Genomic DNA, 20,288 nt, shown 5'->3' with positions numbered 1-20,288 from the left:
GACGGAAATGGAACAGGTTGATTAAAAGCCTAGCAACACTACATATTAGGTCCCCCATAAAATACACAAATTATATATTTTTCTTTACAGCCCAATATTGTGAACATTTGAATATGAATGTGTAGATTGATATGTATAGCGTATATTTGATGTGCATTGATACATATACAGGGCTAATAAATAAAATAAAACCGTCTGAACATTGTATTTTTCAATAGTGGTCTTACATTTGGCCCTTTAAAACAAAAACAAATTCCTTCTTGCAAGAGCGCAGACAGTCTCTGATCATTTATGCATTTGCTTATGACCACTATAACATGGCCTTTGATTACAATTTAATATATTTTTGTATGTGTTATTAACGTTGCAGTTTTGAAATTTGAGCTTTTATTTTTAAGGTTTCCTCATTACCATACAACGTGACGCCCTCATTTGTGCTGCAGGCAGAATAGTAGTCCGGACAAGGCACAAAACAGCATCGGGACTGAAAAGGTAAGTCGGCTACCTACAAACTTGATAAATAGCCCAAATTATTAACTGGAAGGATTTACTTCAAAATACATATTTGGCGCACGATTTAACATGGACATAAACAGTCTGCAATTGCGTGTAAGTGCACGCTAGTCCTGTGATAAATTGAGAGTGACGTTCACCGCATAGGGATGCCTTGCAAGAGAGGATGCTCTGCACAGTATCCACAGCACATTGGATTTCGACTCTTATCTAACTGGCTCACTTTTTGAATAGGAATGCACGCACATAGCCACACACTGTATATTGTAGCCACATTGACTACTTGGTAGTAGCAAGCAATCAACATGCACGATGTGCTAGCCTTGATACGGATCATCTCCAACGGTGTTTGCCAGTTGAACAGGACAGGAGTGATTCACGGATACATTCCGGACCTTTTAGATTTCTTGCAAGCAATGTTGATTTATTTGAACTTAGCTATAGCTAAAATCAATTCAATATGCTACTTGCTGTTATGAACACATAAGTCAAGATGCATGGACATACATACACTCTAAAAACAAAGGTTCCACGAGTATCCTTTAGGGGTTCTTCAAATTGAAACTGTGGGGGAACCCCTATAAGTTATTTCAAATAACCCCTTTTAATGGATCTTCAAATAACCTTGTGGTAAATTTGTGATCTACCTCCCTCCCCTATTATTAATAATAATAATAATAATAATACGCATAACAATTTTAACACGATATTTGAGTTGTTAGTGTTTATTATGATTTTAGTGACAAAGGAGAATAAAAACAATCCTAAAATGATGCACTCCCAGCAGAGCCCCAAGTCCAACGGGTATATCCTCTGGCATGTTGATGTTAATGTGTTGATGTTCGTGTCCATAGCCAGAATTATTTTAGAGTGCATGGTGATCGAACATGTTTCCTGTGAATCCCCCCAAAAAGTGTTCTACAGATTATTAACAAAACATGCACACAGCAGTATTCATACCTTGGTTTGTGGTAAATGTGAATGAAAAAAACTTTTGATAATGGTTTTCAAAAACATACCTTGTCCATAATGTAGAGGCCTATGGGATTTTCATTAAAGAGGTAAGGGAGGATGGTACATGTGATCTGCAAAACATACCAATTGACATACCTTTGTATGCCTCCTCGTCTGTATACCTGCAGACACAGAAGTGAGCAGTTCAGTCATCTGCACCCAATACAGCTAGCCTTCAACATATTCTAATAGCCTACATATTATTACCTTTTTCTTGTTGATATCCATTGAATTGTGTCCATTTTCCCTTTTAGAAAGATTTGCACGAAAATGAAAAGATAGATGTATCCTCATAAAACATCAATTTAGATCATACATACCTTGTCGTAAATTAAAGAAATCTTTACATTTTTCAGTTAAGTGCCTGCACCCGTCGTCTTTTCAAATTCAAATCCCAACATTCCAGCTGGGCAGTTAGGTTCCTGCAAGAACCCCCACCAACTAAGGAGGTTCCTCAATGAACCCCACCTCCTATGGGGTTCTTGGACGAACCTTGTGGGAAATTCAGTGCCAGAACCTTAAGGTTCTTCTAAGAACTTTGAGGATCTTAGAATAACCCTTGTTGAACCCCTAATCAAATCAAATGTAATTTGTCACACACGGTTAGCAGATGTTAATGTGAGTGTAGCAAAATGCTTGTGCTGCTAGTTCCGACCATGTAGTAATATCTAGCAAGTAATCAAACAATTTCACAACAACTACCTTTACACAAGTGTAAAGGAATGAATAAGAATATGTACATAAAAATATATGGATGAGCGATGGCCGAACGGCATAGGCAAGATGCAGTAGATGGTATAGAGTACAGTATATACATATGAGATGAGTAATGTAGGGTATGTAAACATTATAGTGATTTATTACATCCAATTTTTAATTATTAAAGTGGCTAGAGATGAGTCAGTATGTCTCTTGGTCCCAGCTTTGATGCACCTGTACTGACCTCGCCTTCTGGACAATAGCGGGGTGAACAAGCACAAGGGTGGTTGTCCTTGATTATCTTTTTGGCCTTCCTGTGACATCGGGTGGTGTAGGTGTCCTGGAGGGCAGGTAGTTTGCCCCCGGTGATGCGTTGTGCAGACCTCACTACCCTCTGGAGAGCCTTACGGTTGTGGGTGGAGCAGTTGCCGTACCAGGCGGTGATACAGCCCGACAGGATGCTCTCGATTGTGCATCTGTAAAAGTTTGAGAGTGTTTTTGGTGACAAGCCAAATTTCTTCAGCCTCCTGAGGTTGAAGAGGCGCTGCTGCGCCTTCTTCACCACGCTCTGTGTGGTTGGACCATCTCAGTTTGTCCGTGATGTGTACGCTGAGGAACTTAACTTTCCACCTTCACTACTGTCCCGTCGATGTGGATAGGGGGATGCTCCCTCTGCTGTTTCCTGAAGTCCACGATCATCTCCTTTGTTTTGTTGACATTGAGTGTGATGTTATTTTCCTGACACAAAACTCAGAGGGCCCTCACCTCCTCTCTGTAGGCCGTCTCGTCATTGTTGGTAATCAAGCCCACCACTGTAGTGTTGTCTGTAAACCTGATGATTGAGTTGGAGGCGTGCATGGCCACGCAGTCATGGGTGAACAGGGAGTACAGGAGAGGGCTGAGAACGCACCCTTGTGGGGCCCCAGTGTTGAGGATCAGTGGGGTGGAGATGTTGCTACCTACCCTCACCACCTGGGGGCGGCCCGTCAGGAAGTCCAAGACGCAGTTGCACAGGGCGGAGTCGAGACGCAGGGTCTCAAGCTTAATGACGAGTTGAGGGTACTATGGTGTTAAATGCTGAGCTGTAGTTGATGAACAGCATTCTTACATAGGTATTCCTCTTGTCCAGATGAGTTAGGGCAGTGTGATTGCGTCGTCTGTGGACCTATTGGGGCGGTAAGCAAATTGGAGTGCGTCTATGGTGTCCAATCAGGGGGAGGTGATATGGTCCTTGACTAGTCTCTCAAAGCACTTCAGAATGACGGAAGTGAGTACTACGAGGCGATAGTCATTTAGCTCAGTTACCTTAGCTTTCTCGGGAACAGGAACAATGGTGTCCCTCTTGAAGCATGTGGGAACAGCAGACTGGGATAAGGATTGATTGAATATATGTCTGTATTTTATCTAACGGGTGGCATCCACACCAGCCAGCTGGTCTGCGCATGACACACATTTTTAGAGTAGTTTATCTTGTCTTCCCAACCCGCCTCTGTCACAATCAGTTGCTGGTATAACGTTAGCTTCTGAAGACAGAAAAAAATGATAGAATATCTCTTGAGCATGCACCATATAGGCTGTTTTATCTTTAACATTCCAACTAGAGGTCGACCGATTATGATTTTAACGCCGATACCAATACCGATTATTGGAGGACCAAAAAAAAGCTGATAGCGATTAATCGGACGATTTAAAATAAAAATTGTAATAATGACAATTACAACAATAGTAAATGAAGACTTATTTTAACTTAATATAATACATAATAAAATCAATTTAGCCTCAAATAAATGAAACATGTTCAATTTGGTTTAAATAATGCAAAAAAAGTTGGAGAAAAAAGTGCAATATGTGCCATGTAAGAAAGCTAACGTTTAAGTTCCTTGCTCAAAACATGTGCATATGAAAGCTGGTGGTTTCTTTTAACATGAGTCTTCAATATTCCCATCTAAGAAGTTTTAGGTTGTAGTTATTATAGGAATATTTTGCTATACGATTTGTATTTCATATACTTTTGACTATTGGATGTTCTTATAGGCACTTTAGTATTGCCAGTGTAACAGTATAGCTTCTGTCCCTCTCCTCGCTCCTACCTGGGCTTGAACCAGGAACACATCGACAACAGCCACCCTCGAAGCAGCGTTACTCATGCAGAGCAAGGGGAACAACTACTCCAAGTCGCAGAGCGAGTGACGTTTGAAATGCTATTAGCACGCACCCCGCTAACTAGCCAGCCATTTCACATCGGTTACACCAGCCTAATCTCGGGTGTTACGAATCCCTTTTGGCCCGACAGTCTAGGGGGGGATGGTAATGAGACCCGTAACATAACTCATGCAATTTAAAATAGTGACAAAGTAAAAGTGTGAACGAAATAACCACGACAACTGAAATCTACCGTCAAACTCAGGGTTTATTAATAAACACGGTAATGGGGGGGGAGCAGGGAAAGGGGCTGAGCTGGACCCAAGGAAAGAAACAATAAGTATTCAAAAACACCCCTAAGCTAGACTAGCCTACTTTAACAACAGCTAACTAACCAACCAAAAATACAGTGGGTGGTCCACCCAGTTCTAACTAGTGTATTTAACAAAGTTTACCTACGGGTAGTGTATGCCCATGGGCGACTTGTCTTGGTTCCCCCTTTTCCCACCAGCAAACAAACACCATAACCAAAAACAATACTCACAGGTGAGGACAAAGTGATATGGAGGTGCTCAAACAAAAGAGAGGTCAATACATAAAGAGAGTGTGAAACAGAGAGACCTACAGACATGGCATTTACAGAGAGGGTTTTTAAACCAAGGGAAAGGAACTGTGATTGGGTAGGAAACAGGAGGAGGTGTGTCTTCTGATTGATGATTGATTGGTGACTGATTGGGGAGTGATGATTTTCACCTGTGAGGGGAGAAGGAGAGAAAAGAAACACACACACAGGATACACACACAGGATACACACACAGGATACTTGTATCCGTAACATTGGGAGTTGATAGGCTTGAAGTCATAAACAGCGCAATGCTTGAAGCATTGCGAAGAGTTGCTGGCAAGATGCACGAAAGTGCTGTTTGAATGAATGCTTACGAGCCTGCTGGCGCCTACCATCGCTCAGTCAGACTGCTCTATCAAATCATAGACTTAATTATAACATAATAGGTCATTAATATGGTCGAATCTGGAAACTATCATCTCGAAAACAAAACCTTTATTCTTTCAGTGAAATATGGAACCGTTCCGTATTTTATCTAACGGGTGGCATCCATAAGTCTAAATATACATTGCACAACCTGCAATATTATGTCAAAATTACGTAAAATTCAGGCAAATTAGTTCGCAATGAGCCAGGCGGCCCAAAATGTTGCATATACCCTGACTCTGTGTGAAATGAACGCAAGAGAAGTGACACAATTTCACCTGGTTAATATTGCCTGCTAACCTGGATTTCTTTTAGCTAAATATGCAGGTTTAAAAATATATACTTCTGTGTATTGATTTTAAGAAAGGCATTGGTGTTTATGGTTAGGTACCGTCGTGCAACGATTGTGCTTTTTTTCGCAAATGCGCTTTTGTTAAATCATCCCCCGTTTGACGTAGTTGGCTGTCTTTGTTAGGAAGAAATAGTCTTCACACAGTTCGCAATGAGCCAGGCGGCCCAAACTGCTGCATATATCCTGACTCTGTTGCAAGAGAAGTGACACAATTTCCCTAGTTAAAAGAAATCCATGTTAGCAGGCAATATTACCTAAATATATACTTGTGTATTGATTTTAAGAAAGGCATTGATGTTTATGGTTAGGTACACGTTGGAGCAACAACAGTCCTTTTTCGCGAATGCGCCACAACATCGATTATATGCAACGTAGGACAAGCTAGATAAACTAGTAATATCATCAACCATGTGTAGTTTAGTGATTATGATTGATTGATTGATTGTTTTTTATAAGATAAGTTTAATGCTAGCTAGCAACTTACCTTGGCTTCTTACTGCATTCGCGTAACAGGCAGGCTCCTCGTGGAGTGCAATGTAAGGCAGGTGGTTAGAGCGTTGGACTAGTTAACCGTAAGGTTGCAACATTGAATTCCCGAGCTGACAAGGTAAAAATCTGTCGTTCTGCCCCTGAACAAGACAGTTAACCCACCGTTCGTAGGCCGTCATTGAAAATAAGAATGTGTTCTTAACGGACTTTCCTAGTTAAATAAAGGTGTAAAAAAAAAAAATACAGATTTCCGATTGTTATGAAAACTTGAAATCGGCCCTAATTAATCGGCCATTCCGATTAATCGATCGACCTCTAATTCCAACAACAAAAATCTGCGTGACAGATGTATACATTTTTATTACATACTTGTATGTGCTTCCATCATTGATCCTAATGTTGATTAAATTAATGAATGTCATTTCACATTCACAATAATGCAGAACATTGTAGTAGAGCTGTGTTACAAAGTGTTACATAACATTGTAGCCTACCTGAGAAAGTATAGCTTAGTTGAGCAACCAGGACTCAGCGGAAAGACATAACTGTACATCTGGGAAAGTATGATATGTTACGTTTCATATGGTATGCATTCATTTCTGGATGTCCATCATCCATTTTATATGATATGTTACAAATTACAATTTGAATGATATGTTACGAATTGGAATTAGTATTTGCTTAGCTTATGATATGTTACAAATTACAATTTGTTGTGGCTAACGTTAGCTAGGTGGCGAATGCTAACATTAGCTAGGTGTTAAGGTTAGGAGTTAGGTTTTTATTTTTTTCTATTATTATTTTGCCCCTTTTTCTCCCCAATTTTGTGGTATCCAATTGGTAGTTACAGTCCTGTTCCATCGCTGCAACTTCCGTACAGGCTCAGGAGAGGCGAAGGTCGAGAGCCGTGTGTCCTCTGAAACACAACCCAGCCAAGCCGCACTGCTTCTTGACACAACGCCTGCTTAACCCGGAAGCCAGCCGCACCAATGTGTCAGAGGAAGCACCATACACCTGGCAACCGCGTCAGCGTGCAATGCGCCTGGCCCGCCACAGGAGTCGCTAGTGCGCGATGGGACAGGAGCACTGGTGCGGCTGGCTTCCCGGACGACGCTGGGTCAATTGTGCGCTGCCCAATGGGCCTCCCGGTCGCGGCCGGCTATGACAGAGCCTGGACTCGAACCAGGTTCTATAGTGCTTTAAACCACTGCGCCACTCGGGAGGCCCCAGGAGTTAGGTTAAAGGGTAAAGGTTAGGGTTAAGGGAAGGGTTAGCTAACATGCTAATTCGTTGCAAAGTAGCTAAAAAGTAGTAAGTATTTGCAAAGTTGCTAATTAGCAAATATGCAAAAGTTGTCCATGATGAGATTCAAACACTAGACGTTTGCGTCATATGCCCGACAAACCATTCTGCTTTTGTTTTTTGTCTTCAGGAACCTTCTGTGTCATGTAGCCACACCAAACATAACATATCATACTAATTTGATTCAGAGAGGTTGGATTAAATGCGAAAGACACAATTCAGTTGAATTGCATTCAGTTGTGCAACTGACTAGGTTGCACAACTTTCCTTTCTTAATTTGAGTGTCCCGGATTTACTTTTATTATGTTACCTCTAGTCGATGAGACCAGGCTGAGTTGAGCGGTTTTTACACCGTGGAATAGTTTAGGCTGCATAAAGTTTAGAGCAAGGTGCAAAAGTAGACACTTGACAAAATTATGGATTTAAAAAATATTATAATTTACTGACAGATATTAAAATGATCATGTCTTGTTGCAAAGTGGAGGAATAGAGAAAATATAGCCTATCCTTGTGTGGCTACGATGTCCTGTGGGTGGGGGAAATATAGACCCTTTTATGTGTCACCTATTGGGGGATAATCTGTCCTTGTCTACTGTAGGCTGCTCTTCACTTTCTCTTAATTAACAGAGCTCTGTCATTGAGAAAGTACGTTCAGTAACATGCAGCTTTTCTGTGGTTTCATCCATTTTCATCTATTTTCAGTTGCATGTTATTGAATATCATTTCAATGACATGTATTCTGGGTAGGACTGTGGGAGATGCTGTATGTGTGATGTGGGTGTGAACATTCACCCCAGTAACATGCTCTCCCCCAGCACCCAAATTGATGTGTGTGCCACATTTATAATCAATCATTGGATTTTCTATATTATTCAGCACAGGCAGTGTTTTCTTACATAACATGATTGTAAATCTATTTTAAGCCCCCACTCTGACTAGACTCTGCTGTGTTTTCTGCTGAGGGAGAGAAAATAACAGGATTTTATCATTTCATCTATGATAGGTGGGAACGTATATAAACAGTCTGGAGAGAGATCTGAGGGATATACAGGTGTAGGATCTTAATTTGATCACCCTGTTGCAGGAGAACTTTCCTGCTATGCAGGAAATTCAAAACGTATAGTGTATTTGAGGTTTAAAAAGGCTTCTGAAATGTCTACTTGGAAATTTCAGACTTGATTTTCCCTTATGAAAAAAGTATCAACCCTTACAAAAATGTCCATTAATTATAATCCACATAATAATTCACATTTCCTGTTGCTGCAGGATTATTTGTCTGATGTAGCAAACTGGCTCAAATTAAGATTCCTACATCAGTAGCTAGGCTGACTGGTTATGAATTGCTGATCTGTTACAACTCAAGATCTGCAGAAGTTAGACAAACACAGAGACTTAGGCTAGAGAAGGAGAGAGAGTTTTTCTATGCTCCCACCAAAATGTAAAACACCAGACAGTTTTTTTCCTTCCTTTGCCTTTAAGTGCTTATCCCATGTGAGCGCAGCATAATGAACGAAATCGTGCAGACATGCATATCTTCGTAATACTCCTCTCAACCTGTAACATAATGCATCACATAAAAAAATAAAAAAATACAAAAATAACACAAGCTCTGTGAAGTATGGAGAGAGAGGGGGTGATTAGATTAGTGCATGCTTTGATATCTCTGACCAGCCCCTTCAGCTCTCTCTCTCTCCCCCCCCTTTCTCTAGCAGAGATTAGCTGTGAAAATTAAATGTGAGTCTTGGCCTGCATGCCAAATTAGGCCATGGATTGTTATGTAAAATTTGGAGATGAATAACTTAACATACTGATGGAGTGTTCCCATGCATTCTTTTAGAGAAAGGGTGGGAAGGAGTGCTTGTGGATTGTTTTGGTAGGTGGTATAGCGTGCTTGAAAGTTGCAGGTGCAGCCGTTTAACTTTTATTAAAGTTCTTGCTGGAGGGGCCAAAACAAAGCCAGGGCAGACTATAATGTTCATTTCAAGGAGTTGAAAAAAAAATTAGTCAAAGCGGTTAGGCCAAGCCTATGCTCTGGGGAGGAAGGTCCCATATGAACAAATACTATAATATACTATGCTATAAATACTGTAGTATTAACGGTAGTATTGTCACGTTCTGACCTTAGTTCTTTTATTATGTTTTGTTTTAGTATGGTCAGGGCGTGAGTTGGGTGGGTTGTCTATGTTCGTTTTTCTATGATGTGATTTGCGTTTGGCCTGGTATGGTTCTCAGTCAGAGGCAGGTGTCGTTAGTTGTCTCTGATTGAGAATCATACTTAGGTAGCCTTTTTTCACCTGTGTTTCGTGTGTGATTATTTTCTGTTCTGTGTTTTGTATTTCACCGTTCAGGACTGTTTCGTTCTCATTGTTTTTGTTTTGTGTTCATATAATAAATACAATATGGACACTTACCACGCTGCGCATTGGTCCTCGGATCCTTCTTACTACTCCTCCTCAGAAGAGGAGGACGTGAATCGTCACAAGTATTTACTGTAGTATACTGTATTATTTACAGTTAACTATAGTATAAATACTGTAGTAAAATAAAACTATAGTATATACTATAGTAATTACTATAGTGTTTTTGCAGATTGCACTATACTTTAGTATGACATCATTGTAGTAATTACTATAGTGTTTTTGTTGTATTATTTTGTTTGACATAGACGTGGAGGCTTTCTCATTTGGGAAACTTACGGGAAAAATACTAAAGGAACAGATGTTCCGTGAACTTTTGGTAGGTAGGGTAGTTTAGAGCTTCTGCTCTTTTCTATAACCTGTGGAGAACAAAATATAGTCTATACTTGGCTGGTAGGTTTCTTACTTATGGGTGGTACAAATTGCGACATGGGGGAAGGGAGTGGGCAGGGTATATGCAAATTAAATATTGTAGTATTTACTATAGTTTAAAAAAGTGTAGTGTTTTTGTGGACTGTAGTGTTTTTGCAGACATTACTGTAGTATTTACTACAGTGTTTTTTGTGGATAATACTGCAGTATTACAATATTACAGTTTACTAAAGAATCGTACAGCACAATAGAATTCTATATTAAACTGTAGTATACTTTAGAATACTGTACTACACACTGTAATATCCCTCGATCATGTGTGTACTTACTATATAATTATGTAGTATATTGTAGAAGACTCTCTTATGTTTGTGATTAGAGGATTGTGCCTACTTGTTTTATAACATGCTACTTTTTGAGGGAAAAAACAAACAGATTTTGCTTTAATTATAAAAATGCTATTGATAACATTTTCATACTCAGTCTAGGTAGTGAGATCACTACTCAGACTGAGCTTTGGGTGTCTAGATTCAGCTCCAATGCTATCCCCTCTATTAACCAGGACCTCAGTGACCACCTTCATCAGGCAGGCCCGTCCTGGCAGACAGCTTTCTGTGCAAACTCAGATAAGCAGGAGAGAACACCCCATGTTGTGATGTGCTATCTACACCTATTTATAATACAAACAAGCCTGAGAACAGTGGATAAAAAGCATCATCTCTGTGAACGTCGGCCGGTGATGCAAAAGCAGTAGTGCAAAACAGTACTGCCTCTCTTTTTGAAACTTAGAACACTCAGCATCTCCTTTGGTTTTGGATCTGTTGTATTTCTCCCATTAAAGTCCCACAAGTTATTTAATTGGAATTCTTTGGTCTAACAGATGTGAAATATGTGGCCACCCTTTTCAATTTGTCAGATAAGTGAGGATGGGTAGAAATGGGGGTAAATTCAATTCCTTTCCCAGCGGGAGGCTAGCGATGCACCTCTCTATCGCTACTGCTGCTCGGTCTGCTGATCACCTGTTCCTACTGCGTCATGCTCCCATTAGACCCTCTGTGGCGGAGCGAACCAATGCCTGACACATCCATGGACCCGGAGCCAAGTTCCCTCCCTTCCCTCGTCCTGCACTCTATGCCCAGGCCTGCTTATTTTCACCAACAGCAGCGGCCGTATGTTTTCTATCAGCTGTAATCTTTGCTGCAGAAATGGAACACGGCTAAGCATGATTTCTGAGAGGGGAAGTGCCAGAAATGAGAGTTGTTGTTAAACAGGAGTTATGCAGGCAGGTTTTCAGATGGGAATGGAGAGTGTAATACAGATGTAGCCTCTGGCTCAGTCACCATGTAATGCCTAATGCATTGAATCTGTGTGTAAGCAGTTAAGCTGAGGCAGTCTAGACTGGCCATTATGTAATAAGCTAGTCTCACCCAATGATGTATATATAAACCATGGTTTGCTGATGCTGTTGGCACATGAGAGGCTTTGAAGCCACATTGGTACTCCCCAGAAGGAGCGGAAGGAATGGAATTCTACAGTATTTCAATAAAATGTTTCAAGGACAAAATTCAGTGTATTTTAGTAATACATTTGTTGAAGTGACGACAGTAATATATATTTTTTTAAATTATACTTTAAGGAACTGTTTAAAAAATATAGTAATTTTAATGTTCAGTTCACATAAAATAGTGTATAAGTATGGATTAAGGTGTCTGTAAAATAGATGAATATATTATATAGATTAATATACTTGCATTTCCATATCTTCCAACATCTTATTTACAATGGGGGAGTACCAAAATGGCTCTGCATTGACTTCAATCCAGCGCCATCCAGTGTTTATTCACATCATTGGTCTCACCACCTCATCCATTACCCTTTACTTGTTCATTAAACTCTTTCTGATCTGTTGTTGTAACTTGTTTGGGTGGGATGCAGAGTGATTCCGTTTTCATTATTTAAGTATCTGCATTATTGAGAGGTCAGTCCACCTGAGCACAGGAGTCAGCACTGACATCATTGTTAAATGGATTCAGAAGGAGCTTGTTCTGCCAAATGCCTTGCCACAGCTGTTTTGTGTATGTGGAGGGAGGGAGAGGAGGGGTGCATTTAATGTTCCAAGTTGCACAGGGAATGGAGGGGTGGATGCCCTCAGGCACTTGGGCTTGTGTCTCAGGCTTTTGTCTGTTTCCAGGTCACTGAACCATGCACTCACAGGCTACAACACAGCTCCAGCCGGATCTCATCAGTGGACCATTGGCCATTTCTACTCATATCTACGTTAATTAATGGAGACAAAATTACACCTAGGTTCAGTAATAGTGCCCCCAACAATCAACCAGATTACATTATGTCCGCGACTACCCAGGGATATTGGCCATTTGATGATATGCAACACATAAAATCAGTAAAATAGGGGGCCTCCCAAGTGGCACAGCGGTTTAAGGCACTGCATCACAGTGATAGAGGTGTCACTACAGACCCGGGTTTGATCCCAGGCTGTGTCGCAGCCGGCCGCAACCGGGAGACCCATGAGTCGGCACACAATTGGCCCAGCGTCGTCCGGGTTAGGGGAGGGTTTGGCCGGCTGGCATGTCTTTGTCCCATCATACTCTAGCGACTCCTTGCGGTGGGCTGGGCGCATATATGCTGACCTCGGTCGTCAGCTGGTGTGTTTCCTCCGACACAATGGTGTGGCTGGCATCCGGGTTAAGCTAGCAGTGTGTCAAGAAGCAGTGCGACTTGGTGGGGTTGTGTTTCAGAGGACACATGGCTTTTGACAATCGCCTCTCCTGAGTCCATATGGGACAATTTGGATAAAAAAGTAATAATACAAATAAATATTTTCTGTAAAATAATTACATCAGTTACGCATAGGCTTATTTAACACGTACCTGAAGTGCGGAGAATATGGTGGTTTATGGCTAATAGTTAGTGAGGCTGGCTCGTATGTCACATCACTGTTTAGAAGGATTGTTTTGTTTGGACCTATACAATTAGCCTTAATCACACTGCTGTTAAACATGTACTAATGTCCTCTCAGTGTTAGAACAGGCAGAATGGATTAAGGCTACAGCACAACACATTAAGGGTTTGAGATTTACAAAATGACAGGCAAAATTTAAGACTTTTTTTTTTTCCCCACTCGCTTTTCATGTGTGCTCTTCTTGTAGGAAGCAATCAAATCAAACTTTATTTGTCACCTGCGCCGAATACAAGTGTAGTCCTTACCGTGAAATGTTTACTTGCAAGCCGTTAACCAACAGTGCAGTTCAAGAAGAGTTAAGAAAATGTTCACCAAATAAACTAAAGTAAAAAATAATAAAAATGAACACAATAAAATAACACTCCCCCATTGGTGACTACAAATGATCTATATCTGGGATAATAACTCAGTAACTAGCAAAGGATATGAACAAATCTGCACACATGGCTACATGCAGCTCTCGCTTTCTCAAAACAAGCACATCTACTCACGACCGCTCATGCTGTAAGCATGGTCCACATCAAAGTGAATGGCACAGATCCTTATGGCAATGGTCTATTTGCATATGGCTGTAGGCTTACTGCAGCTCTGATTGGTTATGCCACACTGGTCTGTGTAGAGTAGGATACAAATGGCTGTGAGACATAGGTTTAATTCTGGACACATGAAAAGTGGAATGTATATGGAGGATACGGGGCAACAGAAGACAAACAGCAGAAGGGCTAAGGATCTTGGAGATGGGGAAAGGGCCGATAAAATGGGGGGGACAGTTTGGACAGCTATACCCTCTTCCCAAGACGGTAGCGGGGAGCAGGGATCCCGTGGTGGTCTGCCTGTCGTCGGTACCTGGAGGTGGTCTTGAGAAGAGCGGCCCGGGCTCAATTCCAGGTACGGCGACAGCAATGGATAAACACCTGGGAAGAAGGTGTCCTGACCTCTGCTTCTTGCTCCGGGAAGATTTGGGGCCGACAACCAAGGGAACACGAGAACTGGGGACTGCGATCGGAGACCATGTCGACTGGCAGTCCATGGATCCGTAAGACATGCTGCACCATGAGCTGGGCCGTCTCCTTAGCTGGGGGCAATTTAGTTAGGGGAATAAAATGGGCAGCTTTGGAAAACTGGTCCACCACCGTAAGGATGGTGGTGTTGCAATCCGACGGTGGGATGCCGTGACACAGTCCTAGGATATATGGGACCAGGGGCGGTGAGGGACAGGAATTGGTTGAAGGAGGCCAGCAGTAGCTTGCCGCAGAGTCTTGTTCTGCACACACACAGTACAGGTGGCAACGAGTGAGACATCAGGAACCATGGTGGGCCACCATAACCGTTGTCGGATGAAATTCAAGGTCCGAATCCAAGGTCCGGAGCCAGGATGACAGGTGAGTCTTGAGGAATGGGCCCATTCCAGAACAGAAGCAAGGGCAGAGTCTGGGACAAAATCCGGTTAACTGGGTATCGTACTCCCACATCGTAGTTCCTCTCGGCAGGGTTAAGGCGATGGGAAAGGAAGGCGTAGGGATGCAGAGCGTTGGGACAGGACTTCCAGGACGTCCGAGGCGTCAACCTCCACCACGAACTGACTGGACAGGTCCGGATGGATTAAGATGGGGGCTGTAGTGAATAGCTGCTTGAGGTCAGAGAATGCCTGGACAGCTGCTGGAGACCATATGAACGGCACCTTGGGAGAGGCGAGTGCAGAGAGGGGGGAATCAAGGGTGCTTTAACCTCAGATGAAATGACGGTAGAAATTGGCAAACCCCAGCAAACGCTGCAGGTACACTCTGGACGTGGGTTGAGGCCAATCCAACACTGCCCTCACCTTGTCACGGTCCATCTGAACCCTCCCTGCAGCGATGACGCATCCTAGGAAGGAGATGGTGGTGCGATGGAACTCGCACTTCTTCGCCTTCATGAACAGCTGGTTCTCCAGTAGATGCTGGAGGACGTGCTCTTGAGCTGAATGGGCATAGATGGGGATGTCGTCAAGGTAGACAAACAAAAATCGGTGAGAAGATGAGTTGTAGCGGGTAACATTTTTTAACTGTAATGTCATTGAGAACCCGATAGTCGATACACGGACGCAGGGTCTTGTGATTCTTTTCCACAAAGAACAACCCTGTGCTGGCAGGGAAGGAAGAGGGATGCATAAACCCAGCAGTGAGAGAGTCCTCAATATACCCTTCTATCGCTTTGGTCTCCGGACCCAACAGGAAACAAAGTCATCCCCGAGGAGGTGTAGTACCCGGGAGAAGGTTGATGGTGCAGTCATAGGGCCGATGCGGAGGAAGCGAGGTGGCACGGGCCTTGCTGATAAACTCCCGGAGGTCCAGGTATTCCGCGGAACGGCAGAGATGTTCAGGGCTTCTCCCAAGTCCACAGGAAGACGTCCCAGGGCAGGCATTGCCGACTTCAGGCAATACGCATGGCGAAACGGTCTCCAACCCAGGATAGAACCAGTATCCCAGTCGATCAGAGGATTGTGTCTCTGGAGCCAGGAGAACCCCAAAACCACGGGTGCACGAGGGGATTCAATGGGCAGGAACTGCATACTCTCACTGTGATTGCCCAACTCTCTCAGGTTAATGGGAAACGAAGTGTGGGTGACTCTGCCAATAGAGCACCCATCCAACACCCTGATGTCCATGGGAATGGAGAGGGGTTGTGTGGGGATTCCCAGCTCCGACACCAGGGTAGTGTCCATAAAGCTCTCGTTGGCCCCAGAGTCAATGAGCACCCGAAGAGATTTTGACCGGTCACACCCAACAGGGTACCATGGAGAGGGATACGAGCAATGGAGGATAGGAAACTCCCCGTACGGCTCAACAGCGTACTCATACCTACTTGATGAGCCTGGGTTTTTAAGGGCAGGTAGCTAAGAAATATTCCGTAGAGAATCCGTGAAGGAACATGTTGAACAATGCTTCTGAGTTCCAGGCACTCTCAGCCGCCAATGTGTGAAAATCCATGGTGTAGTCTGCCACACTACGAGAGTCTTGACGAAGCTGGAGCAGCTTACGAGCAGCCTCTCTCCCGGACAACGGAGAATCAAACACCTTCCGTACTTTCGCCACGAACTGTTGCTCCCACACCGCCGTAGCCCAGGCGAGGGCCCTCCCGGACATCAGCGTTATGAGGTACGCTATCCTCGAGTGGTCGGAGGGGAACAAAGAAGGCTGCAGAGAAAGCCCTGGCAGGTTCCAGAATCTCCAGCGTGCTCCGGAGGAGGTAAGCGGGGTTCTCGGGACACTAGGGTAGGCTGGGAAGAAACGCCGCTGGTGGAGGGTTTGCTGAGAATCTGGGGGATTACTGGTGTGGCCCGCTGCCTAGTAGGAAATTGCTCTAGCAATGTATCGAACATCTGGTTATGGCATTCTGCCAGGGTATGGTCCCTCCATAAGGCATTGCTGAAATTCCTTGTGTCTTCCAATGGTGGCTCCTTGCTGGGAGACAGCATTGTGGGGCTGGACTGAGTCTGCTGGGTCAGTTATGGCCAGTTCGTACTATCACGACTCGGGATATGACCCAGATGCAGACACAGGAGGCAGATAGTACAATTCTCAGATGATTTATTGTAAACACAGGGCAGGCAAAGGGGAGGTCGAGGACAAGCTGGGGTTCGTGATCAAGTCTGAGTCAGGCAGGTACATGGAAGGCAGGCTCGGGTCAGGGCAGGCAGAGGTTTGTAATTAGGTTAGAGTCAGGCAGGTACAGGACGACAGGTAGGGTGGGGGTCAGGGCAGGCAGAATCGTCAGAACCTGGAAAACTAGGAAACAGAACTTGAGAAAAAGGAAGACGGGACTCGAGCAGGTCCAGATCTAGAATTCGAAATAATGTCACGGGTCTCGTCGGAACTGATATTATTGTCACGGGTCTCGGGTATGTATTATTTTAACTGACTTGTCCTGAAGGGCCCGTACAGATCCAAACAAGACTGCTGCAGTAGAGAGAGGGAGAGACATTTTATAATTTATGCTGCTGCTCTTACTTTTCACAAAAGTGGAATGTAGCGTGTGTAGCTTGATGTTGGCCGTCATCAAAGCAGCAATAGGCTACAGTCATAGAGCCTCTAACCATGTGTGGCAAAAGTTGAGATACACGTACATATACATGTACAAAAATAAGTGGACATCCCCTTCAAATGAGTAGATTCGGCTATTTCAGTTACACCCGTTGCTGACAGGTGTATAAAATCGTGCACACAGCCATGCAATCTCCATCGACAAACACCAGCAGTAGAATGTTCTTAATGAAGAGCCTTGCGAATTTCAACTTGGCACCGTCATAGGATGCCACCTTTCCAACAAGTCAGTTGGTCAAATTTCTGCCCTGCTAGAGCTGTAACGGTTTTCTTTATGAGAAGGAGAGTCGGACCAAAATGCGGCGTGTAGATTACGATCCATGTTTATTGTGACTATAGCAACACGAATCTAAATACAAACAGTGCAAAATAATAAATGTAATGAAAACCGAAACAGCCTAAACTGGTGCAAACTAACACTAAGGACAGGAACAATCACCCACAAACACACAGTGAAACCCAGGCTACCTAAATATGGTTCCCAATCAGAGACAATGACGAACACCTGCCTCTGACTGAGAACCATATCAGGCTGAACATAGAAATAGACAAACAAGACATGAAACATAGAATGCCCACTCAGATCACACCCTGACCAATCAAAACATAGAAAATACAAAGTAAACTATGGTCAGGGCGTGACAGTACCCCCCCCCCCCCCCCAAGGTGCGGACTCCGGCCGCAAAACCTGAACCTATAGGGGAGGGTCTGGGTGGGCATCTGTCCGCGGTGGCGGCTCTGGCGCTGGACGTGGACCCCACTCCATGACAGTTTTAATCCCCCTCCTAAACGTCCCTAAATAGGTTACCCACCACAATGATAACATGGGACAGAGGGACAGCTCGGGACAGAGGTAACTCGGGACAGATGGGTAGCTCAGCACTGAGAGGAAGCTCAGCACTGAGAAGAAGCTCAGCACTGAGAGGAAGCCCAGGCAGGTAGTAGAAACTACCAGAACCTGGCTGGCTGGCGGTTTCAGCAGATCCTGGTCGACTAGCAGATCTGGGAGAATCTGGTCGACTGGCGGATCTGGGAGAATCTGGTCGACTGGCGGATCTGGGAGAATCTGGTCGACTGGCGGATCTGGGAGAATCTGGTCGACTGGCGGATCTGGGAGAATCTGGTCGACTGGCGGATCTGGGAGAGTCTGGACGACTGGCAGATCTGGAAGAGTCTGGACGACTGGCAGATCTGGAAGAGTCTGGTCGACTGGCAGATCTGGAAGAGTCTGGTCGACTGGCAGATCTGGAAGAGTCTGGTCGACTGGCAGATCTGGAAGAGTCTGGTCGACTGGCAGATCTGGAAGAGTCTGGTCGACTGGCAGATCTGGAAGAGTCTGGACGACTGGCAGATCTGGAAGAGTCTGGTCGACTGGCAGATCTGGAAGAGTCTGGTTGACTGACAGCTCTGGCTGCTCCGTGCTGACTGGCTGCTCCATGCTGACTGGCAGCTCTGGCTGCTCCATGCTGACTGGCTGCTCCATGCTGACTGGCAGCTCTGGCTGCTCCATGCTGACTGGCTGCTCTGGCTGCTCCATGCTGACTGGCTGCTCCGGCTGCTCCATGCTGACTGACTGCTCCATGCTGACTGGCGGCCCTGGCTGCTCCATGCTGACTGGCGGCCCTGGCTGCTCCATGCTGACTGGCGGCCCTGGCTGCTCCATGCTGACTGGCGGCCCTGGCTGCTCCATGCTGACTGGCGGCTCTGGCTGCTCCATGCTAACTGGCAGCTCTGGCGGCTCCTTGCAGACTGGCAGCTCTGGCGGCTCCTTGCAGACTGGCAGCTTTGGCGGCATCCTGCAGAAAGGCAGCTCTGGCGGCTCCTTGCAGACTGGCAGCTCTATGCAGACTGGCAGCTCCTTGCAGACTGGCAGCTCCTTGCAGACTGGCAGCTCCTTGCAGACTGGCTGCTCCTTGCAGACTGGCAGCTCCTTGCAGACTGGCAGCTCCATGCAGACTGGCAGCTCCATGCAGACTGGCAGCTCCTTGCAGACTGGCAGCTCCTTGCAGACTGGCAGCTCCTTGCAAACTGGCAGCTCCTTGCAAACTGGCAGCTCCTTGCAAACTGGCAGCTCCTTGCAAACTGGCAGTTCCGAACAGGCGGGAGACTCCGGCAGCGCTGTAGAGGCGGAAAGCTCTGACAGCGCTAAACAGGCGGGAGACTCCGACAGCGCTGAAGAGGAGGGAGGCTCTGGCAGCGCTGGACAGGCGAGGCGCACTGTAGGCCTGATGCGTGGTGCTGGCACTGGTGGTACTGGGCCGAGGACACGCACAGGAAGCCTGGTGCGGGGAGCTGCTACCGGAGGGCTGGGGTGTGGAGGTGGTACTGGAAAAACCGGACCGTGCAGGCGCACTGGAGCTCTTGAGCACCGAGCCTGCCCAACCTTACCTGGTTGAATGCTCACGGTCGCCCTGCCAGTGCGGCGAGGTGGAATAGCCCGCACTGGGCTATGCAGGCAAACCGGAGACACCGAGCGCAAGGCTGGTGCCATGTAAGCCGGCCCAAGGAGACGCACTGGGGACCAGCTGCGTAGAGCCGGCTTCATGGCATTAGGCTCGACGCTCAATCTAGCCCGGCCGACACGCGGAGCTGGAATATACCGCACCGGGCTATGCACCCGCACTGGAGACACCGTGCGCACCACTGCATAACACGGTGCCTGTCCGGTCTCTCTAGCCCCCCGGTAAGCACAGGGAGTCTGCCCAGGTCTCCTACCTGGCGTAGCCATACTCCCTGTTAGCCCCCCCCAAGAAATTTTTGGGGCTGCCTCTCGGGCTTCCTTGCCAGCCGTGTTCCCTCATATCGCCGGCTCCTCTCTCCGGCTGCCTCTGCTCTCCTAAGTGCCTCCACCTGTTCCCATGGGAGGCGATCTCTTCCAGCCAGTATCTCCTCCCAAGTGTAACAGCCCTTGCCATCTAAAACGTCCTCCCAT

General features: G+C 45.2%; 1 protein-coding gene across 4 annotated transcripts in view; it reads left to right on the top strand.

The window, feature by feature from the left end:
* Window positions 1-425: 425 nt before the first annotated feature.
* Window positions 426-20,288, top strand: part of LOC110502387 (ubiquitin carboxyl-terminal hydrolase 54) — a 113,967-nt gene continuing 94,104 nt past the window's right edge. For 3 of the 4 annotated variants that reach the window (XR_016490951.1, XM_090216752.1, XM_036959692.1), the window contains exon 1: window positions 426-492. The gene's annotated coding sequence lies outside the window, so the exon portion shown is untranslated. The remainder of the gene's footprint in view (window positions 493-20,288) is intronic. The other variant, XM_036959696.2, reaches the window with a different exon arrangement.

Source organism: Oncorhynchus mykiss, chromosome 23 (genome assembly GCF_057628025.1).
Source record: "Oncorhynchus mykiss isolate SJ-2025 chromosome 23, ASM5762802v1, whole genome shotgun sequence".
NCBI classification, from domain to species: Eukaryota; Metazoa; Chordata; class Actinopteri; order Salmoniformes; family Salmonidae; genus Oncorhynchus; species Oncorhynchus mykiss.
This window is presented reverse-complemented; position numbering and strand designations above follow the sequence as displayed.